The sequence below is a fragment of the Euphorbia lathyris genome, chromosome 9 (assembly GCF_963576675.1).
Source record: "Euphorbia lathyris chromosome 9, ddEupLath1.1, whole genome shotgun sequence".
In the NCBI taxonomy this organism is placed as follows: domain Eukaryota; kingdom Viridiplantae; phylum Streptophyta; class Magnoliopsida; order Malpighiales; family Euphorbiaceae; genus Euphorbia; species Euphorbia lathyris.
This window is the reverse complement of record NC_088918.1, coordinates 23,236,417-23,256,910: the sequence shown is the minus strand read 5'-3', so window position 1 is coordinate 23,256,910 and position 20,494 is coordinate 23,236,417. Positions and strand designations below refer to the sequence as shown.

Genomic DNA, 20,494 nt, shown 5'->3' with positions numbered 1-20,494 from the left:
TTCCAAACGGATGAACCTCTGTTCACGTCCAATGTTGCGGCTCCATCTTTTGCAGCACCAGCCGATCAGAATCTGGTGAGTCAGAACCAGTCACCGGCCGCTCCTCTCCCACCATCTGTTCTTGCTGCGATTGCAGCCCATCAGGCCACTGGCCATGGTGTCGCACAGCAGGCCCCTGTCAATTCCGTCCACCAAGCACCACCGGCCGCTGCTCAGTCCGAGGCACAGCTCTCGCGCTCCATCATTGCTGCTTTGGCTGCTTATCAGGCTGCTGAAGCCAGCAATCAGCAGCAACATCAATCAGAAATAAATTCCTCTCCTTTTATTTACAACAATCAAACTAGATCCGCTCTTGACCCATCCCCATCCTTTTTCTCCAATACATTCAATAACACATTAGATATCCACTATGCTTTTTCCCTTTCACATGAACAATCTAGATGACATACATTTGTTTCTGTGACAGTATTTTAACTCTATGTCATCTGATGGCGTAATTAAAAATTCGCTCGATTCTCTGATGACGTTACGATTACCGGCTTCTGTCATTCCAAAAGAACGCGATTCACTGCAGATAAATGACTGTCATCCGTATACACGAAAATAAAAAAACAGCAACCAAATATTGGAAAAGCGGGGGAGCAAAAAGTTCCTAAAATTTTAATGCGTTCAATCTTTTAGACAGCATATAAAAGCCAAAGTGAAAACCTAATTTGTCTTTCAACCATTGGTCTTGTGGCCTCCATAGCTGCCACTGGTAAGCTCACTTCTCCCATTTCAAAACCCTCCCAAACCCTAGATCTTTCCAGTTCTTCAAACTCTCGCGGAATGAGCCTATATTTCTGCCGCTGTAACTACGAGCGGCTTTCTTTGCTTTCTTTGCAATCTGGTTAGAGAAGATATGCCAATTCCTATATTTCCATAGGATGAGGTATCTATCCCTCTTTATCCTTTTTCTTCTTTTGTCTCTGTTAACTGTGGATTTCATCTTTGCTTAATGATTTTTCTCCGTTACGCTGAAGGTCACCGAAGGGAACCATGAAAGTGGAAGCGCACCCTTTTTTAAGAATGCCTTTAAATCCTATAATTCTAGATGGAAGATGCCCTTTAAGGAGAGTGGTTCAACTTCAAATCTTTATTATTCTTTTGAAGTTGCAGGGGCTCATATTATTATGCTCGGTTCTTATACAGATTATGATAAAAACTCAAATCAGTATAACTGGCTCAAGGTTAAGACTTTCTTCTCTTTTCAAATGCGCACTTCGTTTCTTTTTTGCAATAAATTGGTGTTCCTGGGGAGAAATAGATAAACTGTCTTTTAGATATTTTGTTAAGTATATTATGTCTTGTTTGTTCATTACTTATTGTATTAGATTTCTTAATAGAAATAGATATGATTTAAGTTATTCATATTTTTCCACCTGCCTATATTTCTTGATAAACAGGGTGATTTGGCTAAGGTTCACCGGAAGAAGACACCTTGGCTACTTGTGCTATTCCATGAGCTATGGTATAATAGTAACACTGCTCATCGAGGTGAAGGGGACAAGATGATGGAATGGAAGCTATGGAGCCGTTACTTAATGTTGCCGGTGTTGATATACTGCTTGCTGGGCATGTTCATGCTTATGAGCACACAGTATGGTATAGAACTTCCTCGAGTAAATTACATCAATAGTACCTGAACTTTACTCTAATTCACACTTTGGTATCTAGGTTACATTTTGTCCCGAAAATATACCTGAACTAACGATGACCGGACAATTTAGTACATTTTACCGGTCAATAACCGGTCAATGCGGGTTTGATGAGTAAATTACACTAATGGTATCTAAACTTAACCCTAATTCACACTTTGGTACCTAAATTTCATTTTGTCCAAAAAATACACTTCAAGTAAAGATGAATCGATAATTTAGTATATTTGACCAGTCAACGTGAGTTTAACTATTTTAAATTAGAAATTTAGACCCATCATACACTCAATTAACATATACAATACTACCCTTTAGCTCTACATATATATTAAAGGGTAGCTTTATAATTTTATGTTAATTGAGTGTAGTGTATGTTCTAATTTTGAATTCAAAATGGTCAAACTCTTGTTGATTGGTCACTAACCGATCAGATATACTATATTATCCGGTCACCTTCACCTGAGTTATATTTTTAGGACAAAATAATTCAAGTACCAAAGTGTGAATTAGGAAAAGTTCAGGTACCATTGATGTAATTTACTCAGACAAACTTGCATTGACTGGTCATTTACCGGTAAAATTTACTAAATTGTCCGGTCATTGTTACTTTGGATATATTTTTGGGACAAAATGTAATCTAGGTACTAAAGTGTAAAATAGGTAAAGTTCAGGTACTATTGTTGTAATTTATCCGAACTTCCTCATCTTCTTAATTTGATTAAACTTGTCCATTGATGGTGTTCTGTTTGATAGAAACATGTGAGGAAAGGACAATTAGATCCATGTGGTGTTGTTCATATAACCATTGGGGATGGTGGAAACAGAGAAGGTTTAGCCCATAGGTATGTTTTACTTAGTTTGAAAAACTAAATTTAAAAGTATAAAATTCTGATATTTGAATGTGGACTGGAACTACATAAAATGATATTTTAGTTATGTATGTTACCGATGTATCTAGCTCCAAAGAAATTTAACCAGTGAATTTGTTGCTTGGTTATATGAGCGAGTCTATTGATTAACAAAATCATGTATCACTGGCAGTTACATAGATCCATAGCCAGCTTGGTCAGCCTTCCATGAAGCGAGTTTTGGTCATGGAGAACTGAAATTAGCTAATTCAACTCATGCCTATTAGACTAGGGATGGCAACGGGTAGTATATCCGCGGGTACCCGGCACTACCCGACCCTAATGGGACTACCCGTACCCTGTATAAAAGGGTATGGGACGGGTATGGGATCAAAACCATTACCCGTTAGGGTAATGGGACGGGTATGGGAATACCCTAGGGTACCCGGTACCCGTTATCCGTCATAATTGTTTTATATATTAATAAATATAATTATTTTTTAGATGTATAACGTGAAATTTGAACTCCAATCTTTTGTTTTTTAACCATTGAGTAATACTACTAACCTATTTTATTCTTATTAATTAAGGTTCAGTTTGTTCAATTTTTCGATAGATGATTTATTAAATTTATACTTTATTAAATTTGTAATATTTTTGTTTTATTTATTGATTCTTAACGGGTAAGGGTACCCGCGGTTACCCGCGAATTAAATGGGACGGGTATGGGATGCAAAAAGTATACCCGTTAGGGTAATGGGACGGGTACGGGTAATTAAAAAATAAAAGGGTAAGGGTTTAGGATTGACATTACCCGCGGGTACCCTACCCGTTGCCATCCCTATATTAGACCTGGCACAGGAACGACGATGATGAGCCTGTCAGGTCCGATCAAGTTTGGATAAACTCTTTGGTCAGTTCAGGATGTGTTGCTGAAACGAGACATGAGCTAAGAAAGGTTCTCATATAGAATAGCTGATCTCTGGTTTCCATTTGATGAGATATGGATCCTCTTTCCCTGACGACTTGATGTATATATCTTTCATGGTTATGTCAGTTAATTACGTTGTTGCTTGAACTGGACCTTTTTAGCCCCTTGTGTGTATTTTTCCGACAGTAGAATCAGGCTCTCAAACGCTGTCTATTGCAGGCTTAGCATTGTTTTTCCTTGGTTTGAAGAGTTAACCCTGTCAACATTGAGAGCATGAAGGCTTTTCCACCAAAAAGCAATCTTGATCCTAAAATCTATGTACATAACGCTTAATCTTTTATTTTATTATCTTTGTTCGCTTATGCTTAACTTTGTGTTGTCCTTGGAAGCATTCCTATAAGAAAACTTTCGGAGTAGGTAGCCAAATCTATAGCGCATTTAACTCGTATGTTCCTTGCATGTGTATTCAAAGATGTCTTTCGTCACCTATGAAGAATCTGTGTGATAGGCCTAGTTTACATGCATAACAACATTCTTTTTATTATTTGTAACTTACTTTTCGATTTTTATCTATTGACATGAATATTTTCATTACACTGATGCAATTCTTGTAACAGCCTAGAAAAGGTTGCTTTGAAATTAGGGAGGAAGATGGCGAGACCTTTATCAGTCTCCTGGTAAAAACTCTGTACTTTGCATAGTTTTCTTTCAGTCTACGAAATATGCAAGTTATGCACTTTGCCAATGAAATTATGCACCAATGTTCTTTTTGTGTTCCAATGACCGGAACTTGGTCGTATTATTGCAGGCTATTGAGACGTTTTTGCTCAATTACCATCAATTTCATCATTTTTCGTGGATTTCAAACTATTTTTTTGTGTTTGTGATGTTTCGGCTCACTGTGATGGTCAGGAAGGCAGACAAATGGGTTATGGGATGTTTCTGCCAGTCAGGTTGTCACACAAGCAGAACAGTATCAGTCTGCCTGTGTGACAACCAATATTCGTCTGCCTATGTCAATAAAGTTCAAAATACACTGCAAATGAAGAAACTATTTGTGAAGGCAGACAAATGGGTTACGGGATTTTTCCTTCAGTCTGCGTGTCACACAAGCAGAACAATATCAGTCTGCCTGTGTGACTACCGGACACTAATAAAATTTAAAATACACCGCAAATGAAGAATTTGTTTGTGAATTGACCAGTGCTGCTGCATATAAGAACTTTTGGCGATTCGAGATGGAAGGCCTTCCTATTGATCTCATCTGCAGGTATCTATCGATCTATAACTGTAAAGAGCATCTCGCGAGATTTCTTAACTAATTACATGGATATGGATGTTGTTTTGTGGAAATTGCTGCAATTACTCCAGGTACAAAAGAAGTCTGCATTTGCAAATAAGAATATGCTAGCTAGGAAAAACATGCATGTTATTTCTCTTTCTCTTCAATAATAAGCATATCATTCATTTCTTCCGTAGAATATGACATCACATGATCCTGTTTGACTTCAACTTCTTTTGCATTTGTCAATAGAGTGATAGTAATACAAGCACCAGATGCAGGACCATTGCCTTGCATATTTTCAATTGTGTGGTGAAAGAATTTGAAATTTGTTTCAGGTAGGATCCACCTTCTAATATACATGTGGACATTGATTAGTAGATGAACTTCGAGACATTTAATCTTTTTAACTTTATTTGTCTCCTCTTGATCTCAACAGAAAAAATCTCTCTATGGTAGTAATTGTTGGTCCCTGGTAATTAGTTCCAAGGGGGGGTTACGAACTAATATAACTTTTTCACGTTTTAATTAAGCTGACTGGAAGTAATTTTGAGAGTTTATTAACTCGGCTTTTGGTCAGCTTGGTGAGATATGTTTGAAGACAGCTTTAGTCAGATGTTGACTAAAGTTGTTTTCTTGTGAGTTGAGAATTGACACTCTTGGAGGTCAGCTTCTAACTCAGCACCACTTATTTTCTCAAGGTCAGCTTAGGCAATTTATATGCTGAGTAAATATAGCAAACAACACATACAATATAAGAGAGAGTTCAGAGATTACTCAGTATCACTTATCCTGGTTCGGCCTTTCTGCCTACATCCAGTCCCCAGAGTCCTCCGGGCTTTTTGAATCCAATACTGAGCTCTTTAACGGTAGAGCACAAACCAATTACAAGGCAGTTGAATATGCAAGAGTACCTTCCTCTATTCGTCTACTCAACTCCTACTAAGTGCTACAACCCAGCACCTAGATTTCTCTACCACTGAATGCTTACAACCAAGCACTCAGCTTAACACTCTCAATATTCCTATTGATCACAAACCTGTTCTTTTTATGCTAAAGAACACTTTAGATGATTATACAACAATCAATCTAGCATTTACACAGAGAATGAAAAGTTGGTGTAAGATCTTTTTGTATTTGAGTGCTTTCAAGATTTTCTCTCTTTGTATTTTTCTCTTGATGCTTTAGTTTCTTGTTTAATCCAAGGTTCTTCATTGTCCTTTTATAGAAGGAGTTTGCAGATTTGGATCGTTTGAATTGTTGTTACCGTTAACACCAAAACGGCTCTTTTGGGGAACAATTTCTGGCCAGCTTCAGACTGCTCCGCCATTCCCTTTCTCTGTTTTCTTCAGGCGTCAGATTTGTCTTCTTGCGTCTGGCTTGTCTATTTGTGCCAGTTGTCTTTTACCAATAATCCAATGACCCATGATTCATGGAATTAGTCTTTTATGTGTCTTCGAGGCTCCAATTATTGGTGCAGAAGATTTGCAGACTTTATCCTTTAGTGAACGGATCCTTCATGCTGTCATGTCTGTTTACTCAGTTCTATTTGTTATCTTCGGATGTTCAATCTTCTGAGCTGAGTTGCTTCTTAGTCAGCTCCGTTCTGTTTAACCGCTTCTGAAGAAATCTTTAATTTTAGTCAGCTTCGTTTTGCTTCTGAGTTCTACTCAACTCCGCTTACATTCTATCATGCTGAGTTCCGTTCTACTCAGCTTTGCTTGTGCTGACTTTTGTCCTGTCTTTACTTTATATATTTTTGCACTCAATATTGAACAAACACATTAGTACAATTAAATCAAAGCATTTAAATTTAATTGCCTCTTAATCATGGATGATTTTGTCAAATCAAAATCTTGTGGAAAGGTGTTTTAACAAACTCCCCCATTTTGATGTTGGCAAAATACATAATTACGGAACTCAGTTATAAGTTACCCCATGATTGATATTTTTGAAATGACTCCCCCGTAAGGGTTGCACATATTGTCTTAACTTAATTCTAAACCTTCCAAGATCTAATTGAATTAGACTTAAGACATTTGTGTATACTGACTTAGTTTTAGATTTGAGCTTGTTTGGATTTAAGTCAGTTTTTCAAAAATATTAGAAGTATGTTGTCTCTCAGTTTATTGCATAAGTTGTTTTGGTGTTAATGCATACTGAGTGTGTTTAATCTTTTTGATTTGTTTGTTCAAATTTTATTAGTCAGATCAGGAAGAAAACTAATACTTGTTATATATTGACCTTTAAAAAAAAACATACATTCAAAGACAGGATATAAAGCTAAGTCTTAGACATTGACTAAGCTAGTTCTACTTCTTCTTTTTCTGAGCCGAGTGATCAGCTTGAGCAATTCCTTTGCCTTTCTCTTTCTCTTTGCTTCCAGAAGCATTACCTGCAGGCTGAGGCCGAGTTCCTCCTTGACTTGTCTCCCCCGTTTTGCCATCATCGGGTTTGTAGAGGAAGGTTTCATTTCGTGCTACAGAGGAGAGATAATGGGAGTAGCGCTGAAGCCTTTTGGTGCTTTCACCTAAGCCATCAATGACTGGTACACTATCGTCCTGGATATGCCTAGGAACCTGAAGGGAGCTGCTGATCATGCTGAGGAGGCATTCATGGGATTTGCTCAGGCAGGTGAGTGAGCTTGTGATTTGACCAAAAGATTGATGGTACAGTTTTAGCAGAGCAGAATCATAAAACATGCACTGGGCATTGTTGATGCGCATTGCCTTCATGATAGCTTGTGAAAAGCTCATGAGTTCAGTGTTGGAGATTGGATCAACATCCATCTGGGCTCTGTCGATGTTGAGTAGTCTGACTGCTTCACTTAATTGGTCAATAGTACACTGAGAAGAGGAGGATACTAAGTCACGTGTACTGGTCAGCTCAGTATGAAGCTTGGTGAAGCATTGTTGAAGTTCGGCAGAGGTGGCAAACTCAGCATTGCCGGGTGGACTTGATTTGGTCAGCTCAGCATTCAGCTTGGTAAAGCAATCATGCAACTCAGCAGAGGTAGCATACTCAGTATGGGTAGTGGCACTGGATTTGGTCAGTTCCGCATTTAACTTAACAAAATATTCGTGCAGTTCAGTTGAAGTTTCATACCCTGGATTGACTGCCGACAATTTTTGAACTTGCCCTTCAAGTGAATTCATATGGGATGCCATTGTAAGCACCAGTTCAGTCAGTTTTGCTATTTGCCCTTGATTCGGTTGCTGAGTTTGAACCGTAGTGATGACGCTAACCAGATCTTTTAGTCCTCGAAGTTCATTCAGAAGCTGAGTAATACCTGACAGGTGGGAGGACTCAGCTTGAGTAGATTGGTGACCATCAGCTTGAGTAGTATTGAAATCTTGAAGCAAGGACTGAGCAGAAGCAATGACACGTCGGCCAGACTCAGTAGCATTCAAGTATGCAAATCTAGCAGTGTTAGACTCAGAGGCTGGTACTGAGTTTGATGGTGGAGGAGGAGTTGGCTCTCTGCCAGATTGTGTACCTTGATTGGTACCTGGACTTTGATTGATTGGATGAGCTGAGTCATTAACATGTTGAGTTGAAGGTGGAGTTGAGGCAGGAGTTGGCTCAACTTGAGCAGTTTGGATTGGATCTGCAGGGTTTTTGGCTTGTTCCTCATCCTGAGTAACAGAGGCTTGTTTTTCTACAGGATTTTCTGGTGGTGACTCAGTCTCATTAGAGAAGTACTGGAATTGGATTGTAGAGAGCTCAGTTTCAAGCTCATCAATAGGAAAGTCGTCCGTGAGATCAATTTGCTTTTGCGCTTTCTTTTTGAGTCTTCGCCGTGTCTCAGCTCTTGGCGGTGAATGGTCCGTTCAAATACCTTCACAGGACTTAGTAGCAACTGTCTCTTCTACAAGTTGCTCAACATGACCCTCAACAGCATTACTTTCTCTTTCTCCTTGCTCAGCATCATCCTGAGATTTCTCAACATTGGGATGTTCTTCCTGCTCAGTATTAGCTTCTTGGTGCTCAACATGTAGCTTTGTTTCTTCTACAGCTTCCTTTTCTTGGTCAGTTCCATGACCTTCAGGTTGAGTACAGTCTAATGGGACAGCTTCCACTATCTTTGAGGAGTTACCCTTTTTCTTTTTCTTTAAAGGGGATTCTGGAGTTTCTTCTTCCTCATCCTTAGGCTCTTCTTGCCTTTTTCTTTTCTCAGCTAACTCAGCTTGCTCCTTAGCCTTGTCAGCTTTAGCTTTTTCTTTTGATAATAGCCTTACTTTCTTTGGGACTGCATGAATGTCTTTTGAGCAGGTTTCTATAGCCTTCCTCTTCTTCTTCCTCTCAGGCTGAGCTGTCTTAGGTGACTCAGCATGAGCCTCAACATCTCTTGCAGGCTCAGTTTCGAGCTCAATTTCTGGTTGCTCAGCTTCTTCATCTTTTTCAGCATCTCCAGCTCCTTCATATCCCTTTAAGGGTTGATTGTACAACAGTCCATCCAGTAGAACTGCAGTGATTTCACTCCCCAATGTACTTGTTTCATTCACCGTCTCTATTTGCTTGTCCTTAATAATTTTTGTAATGAGAGAGCACAAGCGGAGTTTTTTACCACTTCGTTGAAAAGCTCCAACGAGGAAGACAGGAAGATTGAGCGGAGTGTAGGTCAGCATGTGCCAGATGAAGCACTGCTCGAAGTTGGAGGCGGATGAAGCTGAGCTGAGTTTGGGGAAGATAAAGTTGGTCAGCATGTAGTGGACCATCTTTTGTTCTTTACCCATGCAGGTGCTGGGTATTTCACCCTTATGATCCTTGGGTTTACAGAACCCCTTGAGCTTCTCAGCCGTGTCTTTTGGCACTTTCTCCTTCGTCGTTCTAAACTGAATTCCTTCGTCTGGTAAATCTAGTAAGGTGGCTAGATAGGCAGGGGTTACGATGATTTTCTGACCTTTAACTGTGGTCTCCAAATAGTCAGAGTCGTCTACATCAACGTGTAGATTCGAGTAGAATTCCCGTACTAACCTGGGATAGGTTGTTCCTGAAAGAGAGAAGAGACCTTTCCACTTGTTCTTCTTGATCCATTCACGGAATGGTTTCTCAGATGAGACAAAGCTTGGAGAAAACCATCGGCATTTTAGAACCTCCAGATTGGCAATCTTTTTGTGAACCTTAATCATGGTTCTTTTCACTGGTTGTGAGGAACCGGCGAGGTCAGCCTGAGTGGGTTTGTTTGAGGTTTGAGTTTTAGGGGTTTTGTCTTTGCCGGAAGCCATTGTTGAAGGTTTTGAGGTTTTAAGGAGAGAGAGAAGGATTTGATTTCAGAGAATCGTAGGCGTAAGGATTCGTGAGTGGGGATTCTTCCACTTTTTACACCTGTTTTCGGCGGACCTATTCAATTAATTAGCCGTTTTGCCTAAGGACGTTCAACCGACAAGTATTCTGTTATTTATGACATCTTTGGCGCATAGGATTTGTCATAAATGTGCGTCTTTCCAAGGTGCCAGAGTTTACACGTGTAGGCATTTATTTTATGCGAGTGGGTTTTTACTTGGTTTTGCTAGAATTCGAAGCATTCACGATATTGAGTGCCTAACTTTTGTGAAGATAATTTTTTCTATCTCTAATTAACTCAACATACGTTACTCACTCAGCATGTATATGTACTCAGCATAGAGTGATTACTCAATACGTTTATCTACTCAGCATAGAATGTTTACTCAGCTTTTATGCCTACTTAGTATCATCACTCAATATATATGTCAATTCAGCATAGGGTGGCTTTTCCATTTTCAAACTTAGTAAGGAGTAGATATTTTACTCAACATGGCATTTGCACAATCATTCAAATTTCCACTCACATGGCAATTATTCAATACAGATTTAGTTAGAGTGGATTTGACATACCAATTGCTTCCCTTAGTGTGTTGAATTGTTCTCATGCCAAGGGCTTTGTGAAGATATCTGCAAGCTGATCATTTGTTGGCACATAGGTCAGCTTGATCTCATCTTTTAGTACATGATCTCTGATGAAGTGATGCCTTATGCTAACATGCTTCATCCTGCTCTGTTGGACTGGGTTCTTTGATGGATCAATGGCACTTTTGTTGTCACATTTGATCTCTATTGTCTTTGTTTTGACTCCATAATCCTCAAGTTGTTGCTTTATCCATAGGACTTGAGCAACACAGCTTCCAGCAGCCACGTACTCAGCTTCAGTTGTAGATAGGGCTACGGATGATTGCTTCTTGCTGAACCAAGATACTAGACAGCTTCCGAGAAAATGACATCCTCCCAAAGTACTCTTCCGTTCTAGCTTATCTCGTCCATAGTCAGCATCAGTGTATCCAATGAGTGTGAAGTCATTTGAAGTTGGATACCATAGACCTGCATCAACTGAGCTTTGCAAGTATCTAAAAATTCTTTTTACAGTAGTTAGATGAGATTCCCTGGGGTCAGCTTGATATCTAGCACAATAGCATATTGAGTACTGAATATCAGGTCTACTAGCAGTGAGATAGAGTAAAGAACCTATCATACCTCGATAGAGTTTACTATCAACTGACTTACTCTTCTCATCCTTGCATAGGACAGTATCAGTACCCATGGGGGTTGATATTGGCTTACAATCTACCATGTTGAATTTCTTTAACATTTCCCTAGTATACTTAGACTGACTTATAAAGATGTCATTCTTACCTTGTCTGATTTGAAGTCCAAGGAAAAAGTTGAGTTCACCCATCATGGACATTTCGAACTCAGTTTGCATCTGTTGGCTAAATTCTTTGCACAAAGATTCGTCAGTAGCACCAAATATTATATCATCTACATATATCTGTGCAAGTAGGGTATGTTTACCCTTTTTCTTAATAAACAAGGTTGTGTCAGCTTTTCCCCTGACATAGTTCCTGGTCAGCAGGAAGTTGGTTAACCTCTCATACCAAGCTCTTGGAGCTTGCTTTAGGTCGTACAGGGCTTTTTTGAGTTTATAAACGTGGTTTGGAAACTTTGGATCTTCAAACCCAGGAGGTTGATTAAGATATACCTCTTCGTTTATAAATCCATTAAGAAACGCACTTTTTACATCCATTTGGTATAGTTTAAAATTCATGTAACTGGCATAGGCACACAATATACGTATAGCTTCTAATCTAGCAACAGGTGCAAATGTTTCTCCATAGTCTATACCTTCTTGCTGACTGTAGCCTTGGGCTACAAGTCGAGCTTTGTTTCTAATCACATTTCCATGCTCATCTAGTTTATTTCTAAAGACCCACTTGGTTCCTATGGGCTTTTGATTCCTAGGTTTAGGTACTAAATCCCATACCTCATTTCTAGTGAATTGGTCAAGTTCCTCTTGCATAGCATTGATCCAATACTCGTCTTGCTCAGCATCGGCAAGGTTCTTTGGCTCATATATTGAGACGAATGCAACATTGCTGAGGTATTTTCTAAGCTGATCTCTGGTCATTAATTTGTTGTTGGCGGCATCAAGAATGGCCTATTCTGTATGTCCTCTTGGGATCTTTATTTCCTTGGGCAGTGTTGAGTCGTTTGGAAGAGGTGTTTCTACAATCTCTACAGGAATAGATTGGTCAGCAAATGATATTTCAATTTCTTGCTTACCTTGGGTCAGCTCCTGTATAGATGACACAGAGGCTTCTGGTTGAGCAGCGGAAGCTGAGCCTGGTTCATCTTCTTCAGGCTGAGCTGACTTACCTGTAGGGTCAGTTTCATCGAACTCAACATGTACAGACTCTTCTACAACCTGAGTTCTTTTATTAAATACTCTATATGCTTTACTGTTTGTTGAGTACCCTAAAAAGATCGCCTCGTCAGCTTTAGCATCAAATTTAGCAAGGTTGTCTTTTGTATTGAGTATAAAGCATTTACACCCAAAGGCACGAAAGTATCCAATGTTGGGCTTTCGACCTTTCCAAAGTTCATATGGGGTTTTCTTAAGTATAGGTCTAACTAGAGCCCTATTCAGTATGTAACATGTCGTGTGAATAGCTTCACCCCAGAAGTACTTTCGAAGCCTATTTTCACTCAGCATTGTCCTAGCTATTTCGACAATAGTTCTATTTTTCCTTTCAACAACCCCATTTTGTTGAGGTGTTCTAGGAGCGGAGAAATTGTGGTCAATACCACTGATTTCACAAAATTCATCAAACTGTTGGTTTTTGAATTCTCCACCATTGTCGCTTCTAATGTGAGCTACTCTTAGGTCTTTGTCATTTTCAAGCTTTTTTAATCAGTGTGGTAAACATCTCAAAAGTTTCATCCTTGCAGCTCAGCAAGATGATCCAAGTGTACCGAGAGAAATCATCTACAATAACCAAGGAAAATTTCTTACCTCCCAAGCTGAGTGGCTGGATAGGTCTGAAAAGATCCAAGTGTAGTAATTCCAATGGTCTTTTGGTTGAGACAATATTTTTGCTATGAAATGACTTTTTAGTTTGTTTGCCTTGCTGACAAGCTTTACACAGTTGATCTTTTTCAAACTTTAATTTGGGTAATCCCTCAACTAATTGCTTTCTAGCTAATTTGGCAAGAAGGTCCATGCTGACATGCCCAAGTCTTCTATGTCATAGCCAGGAGTTGTCCTCTTTAGACACTAAGCATATGTTTTTAGAAAACTGTTTTTCTAAGTTTAACATGTATACATTTTCTACACGAGGGGCAGTTAAAATTAATTCATTTGTATTTCCCTCGAGTATTTGACACTTAGTATCATCAAATACAACCTTTCTGCCGCTCTTGCAAAGCTGAGCTACACTCAGCAGATTGTATTTGAGACCTTTAACTAAGAAGACAGACTCAATAGTTGGGTTACCTCCGATAGTACCTGAGCCGACTATCTTACCCTTCTTGTTGTCTCCAAAGCTTACACTTCCACCTCGTTTAAGCTCTAGTGTGATGAACTGAGTTTCATCACCTGTCATATGCGTTGAGCATGTGCTGTCTATATACCATAGTTTTGACTTCTCCACGCATGTCAAGCTGACCTGCAGTTTAAACTATTCATTTTTAGGTACCCAATTCCTTTTGGGTCCTTTCTTGTTAGTATAAACAGGTGCAAAATCATATTTTAACTTGTGACGGCATACTTTTATGGTGTGGCCTGGCTTACCACAGAAATCACAAAAAGGTACCCTTTGTGGGTTGAACTGAGTATGGTCAGCATTATTGTGTTGGGCATGCCAACATACTTTTGTGGTATGCCCTTTTCTTCCGCAAAAGTCACATTGGACAATCCGCTTGTTATGCCAACACACATCCTTTGTGTGCCCCCTTTTTCCACAACACTCACATTGAGTGAATTGCTTACGCTGACTAGTATTTGCGTACTCAGCATGGGGTTTATTTCTATTTGAGCCGTTCCCTTGACTCTGTAACATTGTGATATCCTTTCTAAGTTTCCTTGACTCAGATTGAACCTCTGTGACAAACTTATGTAAGATTTGCATGTTGGTATGCAGGTCAGAGTTGTCCTGGAGAAGATATCGGAGGTCACTCAGTTTGACCTCTTCGATCTCATCACAGCGCCTGCTGAGTGCCTTAATCTTTTTGTTACACTTCTTAGTTAGTGTATATAAGTCACTCAGGGCATTTACCATTTCATTTCTAAGCAAAAGTAAGGATGTTACCTCATTGTTGTTTTCCTCCTGCTCGGAATCTTCAGAGAGGTCAGCTTGCTCAGATTGGGATTGGTCAGCTCCATCATCTGCCATGAAACATATGTTGGCTGTTTCATTTTGCTCAGCTTCGGATGATGTTGACACATCACTGTCACTCCATGTGGCTACCATAGCCTTTTTGCTTCCCTTCTCCTTTTTGAGGTTGGGACAGCTTGACTTGATGTGCCCAGTTTGATGACACTCAAAGCATGTGACAGACTTCGAGCTGTCCTTCTTGTACTTGTCACTTGACTCGGCTTTATACTTGTCATTTCTTCTAAATGACCTTTTGCCGTTTCTATCATTCCTTCTGAACAGCTTCTTCATTTTTCTGGTGAACATGGCTATTTCCTCATCATCAGTTGACTCAGCTTCAGTCGAGTCAGCTTTCATGACAAGTGACTTTTGTTTCTTATCTTCTGATTTTTCTTTCTCTTTGGCTTCAAAGTTTTTCATAGAGATTTCATGGGTCAGCAGGGATCCGATCAGCTCATCATATTTATAGGTAGTCAAGTCTTGAGCTTCTTCTACGGCTGTTTTCTTTGCTTGCCAACTCTTAGGCAGACTTCTCAGAATTTTCTTCACCTGTTCCTCTTCAGTGAAGTTCTTTCCAAGCCTTTTTAGCTCGTTTATAATATTTGTGAACCTTGCGTTCATTTCTGAGATGTCTTCATTCTCATTCATCTCAAACAGCTCGTAGAGTCTCATATGTTGATTGACTTTAGACTCCTTAACTTTGCTTGTGCCTTCATAGGTTACTTCAAGCTTCCGTAGAATATGACATCACATGATCCTGTTTGACTTCACATGATCCTGTTTGACTTCAACTTCTTTTGCATTTGTCAATAGAGTGATAGTAATACAAGCACCAGATGCAGGACCAGTGCCTTGCATATTTTCAATTGTGTGGTGAAAGAATTTGAAATTTGTTTCAGGTAGGATCCACCTTCTAATATACATGTGGACATTGATTAGTAGATGAACTTCGAGACATCTAATCTTTTTAACTTTATTTGTCTCCTCTTGATCTCAACAGAAAAAATCTCTCTATGGTAGTAATTGTTGGTCCCTGGTAATTAGTTCCAAGGGGGGGTTACGAACTAATATAACTTTTTCACGTTTTAATTAAGCTGACTGGAAGTAATTTTGAGAGTTTATTAACTCGGCTTTTGGTCAGCTTGGTGAGATATGTTTGAAGACAGCTTTAGTCAGATGTTGACTAAAGTTGTTTTCTTGTGAGTTGAGAATTGACACTCTTGGAGGTCAGCTTCTAACTCAGCACCACTTATTTTCTCAAGGTCAGCTTAGGCAATTTATATGCTGAGTAAATATAGCAAACAACACATACAATATAAGAGAGAGTTCAGAGATTACTCAGTATCACTTATCCTGGTTCGGCCTCTCTGCCTACGTCCAGTCCCCAGAGTCCTCCGGGCTTTTTGAATCCAATACTGAGCTCTTTAACGGTAGAGCACAAACCAATTACAAGGCAGTTGAATATGCAAGAGTACCTTCCTCTATTCGTCTACTCAACTCCTACTAAGTGCTACAACCCAGCACCTAGATTTCTCTACCACTGAATGCTTACAACCAAGCACTCAGCTTAACACTCTCAATATTCCTATTGATCACAAACCTGTTCTTTTTATGCTAAAGAACACTTTAGATGATTATACAACAATCAATCTAGCATTTACACAGAGAATGAAAAGTTGGTGTAAGATCTTTTTGTATTTGAGTGCTTTCAAGATTTTCTCTCTTTGTATTTTTCTCTTGATGCTTTAGTTTCTTGTTTAATCCAAGGTTCTTCATTGTCCTTTTATAGAAGGAGTTTGCAGATTTGGATCGTTTGAATTGTTGTTACCGTTAACACCAAAACGGCTCTTTTGGGGAACAATTTCTGGCCAGCTTCAGACTGCTCTGCCATTCCCTTTCTCTGTTTTCTTCAGGCGTCAGATTTGTCTTCTTGCGTCTGGCTTGTCTGTTTGTGCCAGTTGTCTTTTACCAATAATCCAATGACCCATGATTCTTGGAATTAGTCTTTTATGTGTCTTCGAGGCTCCAATTATTGGTGCAGAAGATTTGCAGACTTTGTCCTTTAGTGAACGGATCCTTCATGCTGTCATGTCTGTTTACTCAGTTCTATTTGTTATCTTCGGATGTTCAATCTTCTGAGCTGAGTTGCTTCTTAGTCAGCTCCGTTCTGTTTAACCGCTTCTGAAGAAATCTTTAATTTTAGTCAGCTTCGTTTTGCTTCTGAGTTCTACTCAACTCCGCTTACATTCTATCATGCTGAGTTCTGTTCTACTCAGCTTTGCTTGTGCTGACTTTTGTTCTGTCTTTACTTTATATATTTTTGCACTCAATATTGAATAAACACATTAGTACAATTAAATCAAAGCATTTAAATTTAATTGCCTCTTAATCATGGATGATTTTGTCAAATCAAAATCTTGTGGAAATGTGTTTCAACAGTAATTACTTTATTTTCAATAAACTGCAGATGATGTGCTATCAGAATTTCATGCATCTCTAGTAAGCCGTTTCTTTTACCCTCAGTTTATGCCAATATGAATTACATATAATTAGGCTATTAAAGTGTGTGGCACAATAGAGGCACTTGGCATTAAGATCAGCATTCAATTAACTTGTGTATTTTATGTTACAGGGAGCAAAAAGGATGGAAGGAAACATTCAAAGAATGGGTATAACAAATCAGGAGATTCAAGTTTTAGGTGTTTAGGCTTCTTATATAGTTAAATGTTATTTTTGTAATTAGAAACCTTTGGTTAGGATTGTGATCTTCATATATGTACAAGTTTATTGTTATATATAAAGGTTATTTGCACATTATTTGCAATCTACTTTGGTTATATATACAGGTTCATGGAAGAGGTAAAAACCAAAAAAACAATGACAAAATTCTTATAAGAAAATTGCATCTTACTTTCTATCTAACGATATAGAACTGATAACTGCCATACTAATTACGTTCCAGCGACAGAATTTAATACAAGTTATATCATGTGAATTACGTTATGATGACAGTCGAGAAAACAAAAATTGTCATAACATTAACATAATACCTCTATTTTAACTTAATATTTTGACAGATTATTTAAAAATGGTGTCATGAGAACATATATTCGGTGACAATTGTTATTAGATAAATCGTCATATAATTAGTGGTCAGATGACAGATCACTATTTGGTCGCTGTCATGTGAGCCTATTACAGATGACAGAGTGTGACCGTCATCTGAAGTACCATCAGATGGCAGCGAGCCCCGTGACAGTTTTATATCTTGCGGGATGACGGTTTTTAACCGTCATCTGAAGGGGGTTTTGGCATAGTGATCCCTTCTACCCAATTTCAACCTAACCCTATCACGCCTTCAACCTATCCCTCCAATTATTCTAACACAGTTCATCCCATTTATACGGGATCTGTTTCTTCCCCTTTTACTTTACCAAGACAACCCCCAACCAATATGACCATTAACATTAAATTAACTCCTCATAATTACAAAGCCTAGAGAATGTCTATGGAATTCACCCTCAAAACTTATCATCTTTTCTCTCATATTATCAGTACAACACCTCCTCCACCTCAATTTCTTTCCGGAACAGGTTTTATGACATTTGCTGCGGATTTAATCATAAATCCATCTTTTTCCCAATGAGATGATTTAGAAAATATGGTTAGGACTTTGCTCTTAAATTCCATCATTGAAGAAGTTTTTCCTGATATTGCATATCTCAAATATTCACATGACATTTGGCTAGCTTTGGAAGATGCCTATGGGCTTATAATAGGAACCAAACAGTTTCAGTTAGGTGTTGAATTACATAAGCTTGAGCAAGGGAGGATGTCAGTAACTGCTTACATGCAAAAAGTAAAGTCTATTCTTGATGATCTGGCTGCCTCAGGGAACCCTTATCCTCGACATTTACTACCGTCAGTTCTTTACAAGGGTTTGGGAGAAGAGTATCGCTCCACCGTTCAGAATCTTGTCACTCAGCGTAGCACAAACATCAATTATCATGAGCTTCTGAACAGTTTAAAGACCGTTGAAGGCATGATTCAATCAACAAGAAAGACAACTCTGCTTCACTCTGATGGTGTATTTGCGCACTGAGAAGCCAATGTATCCACAATAGCATCAACACAATCAAAGAAGCAGAATCCAAAGAAGAGAAGGAGTGGCAATTGCTACAACTGTGGATATCCATGTCACTGGGCTGATAAGTGCAAAAGACCGAAGAACTTTTCACATCCAAACTATAATTATGGACCGCAAGCACATATGGCATGGCAACAACCGCACAATCCGTTCATGGGTGCTCATCAGCCATGGTATCCCGACACTAGAGCCACGAACCACATGACAGCCAATCCAGCTCAGCTTCAACAGATGCAGCCATACCGAGGATATGACACAGTTCAATTTGGTAACGATCAAGGTCTGCAAATTTCTCACTTTGGTAACTCACACATAAATAATCTGACAATTAATGATGCCTTGCTTGTTCCTAAACTCACTAAATCCCTTCTGTCTGTTCAAAAAATTTCTCGTGACAACTCATGTTTCTTTGAATTTTGGCCTAACCATTTTCTTGTGAAGGACCAAACAACTGGGGAAATCCTGTTACGCGGCCTATGTAAAGATGGACTATATGTGCTTACACCCACCCTAAAGGAGGCGCTTGTTGGAGAGAAGGTGTCTTTCGAAAGGTGGCATGCATGGCATGGACATTGTCACAATCAGACAGTCGGTACAGTTCTCAAAGGAAACAATCTATCCTCTTCAAGTCCAGTTAGCAATTGATCCTTTTGTCCTCTAGGCAAGCTTGCTAGAAGCTCTTTACCTTCTATTAGTCGCTCTAGCACATTTATTTTTGAAAACTTACATCTGGATGTTTGGGGACCAACTCCAGTCATTTCTTGTCTTGGTCATCATTATTTCTTAATTGTTATTGATGAATTCAGTAGATTTGGATGGGTGTTTTGTTTAAAGAACAAGAGTGATGTTTTCTCAACCTTTTGTGACTTTTATGCCATGATTTCTAATCGGTATAGTGCAAGGGTTAAGAATAACTATTCAGATCTTGGGGGAGAATTTCAAAAATCACAACCTTTTTTCAAAAGATATGGCATTATACACAAATGGTGTGCCCTCACACTCATGCACAAAATGGTATAGCTGAGAGAAAAATTAGACATGTTGTTGATTCTTGCCTTACTCTGTTATCCAATGCATCTCTGCCTCTAAAATTCTGGAACTATGCCATGATTCACAATATTAGGTTAATCAACTATCTACCCACCAAAGTTCTCAAAAACAAATCTCCCTATTTCCTGTTTTATAAGAAACATCCTGCCTATAAAGCATTACGTGTCTTTGGAAGTGGCATCTATCCTCTCCTTCGCCCATACAATCAGCATAAATTTGATTTTTGTTCTAAGTTATGTGTCTACCTTGGGCCATCGGAGAATCATTATTTGTCTTGAGTATGACACCGGACATATATACATCTACAAATTTGTTCAGTACAATGAAGATGTGTTTCCTGCTTCAATAGCCACTGCATCACCATCTTCTTCTAGAAACTCGGGGGTAAGCACATCATGTCAACTACCGTCTCTACTCGGCCTGTATCCAGGTAATTTCTCTATTCCCAATCCTATATTATCTCCTTCACATTTGATTCCTTACTCCCAACCAACCACACCTGTCCACTCTGGGCCTAATCCTGGTACCCCAAATGCTCCTTCTGACTCTGAAGTAACAAACACTGCTCCACTAGCTCCACGTCAAATTATATCACCAGTCATCATAGCTGCATCAACACCAGTTCCTCAGAACAACTCTGCTACATTTGCTGATTCCTTGGACACTGACACACCTGACATACCAGATGCAGCAACTGCAACACCTCATGAACAAACATAGGCTCCTCCTCAAGAAGTTGCACCACCTGCTCTTGTTCCTACTGCAAGACCTCGGTCTCGCGTTGCATCCATGATTGGTCCACGTCAACATTATATGCAACTTTGACAGTCGTTTCTTCATTCGAGAGGGCGTTTTGAGGGACTTCTAGCTA

The 20,494-nt window shown here is 39.1% G+C and overlaps 1 pseudogene; it reads left to right on the top strand.

The window, feature by feature from the left end:
* The first annotated feature begins 478 nt into the window (after nt 1-478).
* On the top strand, nt 479-6,649 carry LOC136207294 (purple acid phosphatase 18-like; annotated as a pseudogene).
* The last annotated feature ends 13,845 nt before the right edge of the window (nt 6,650-20,494 follow it).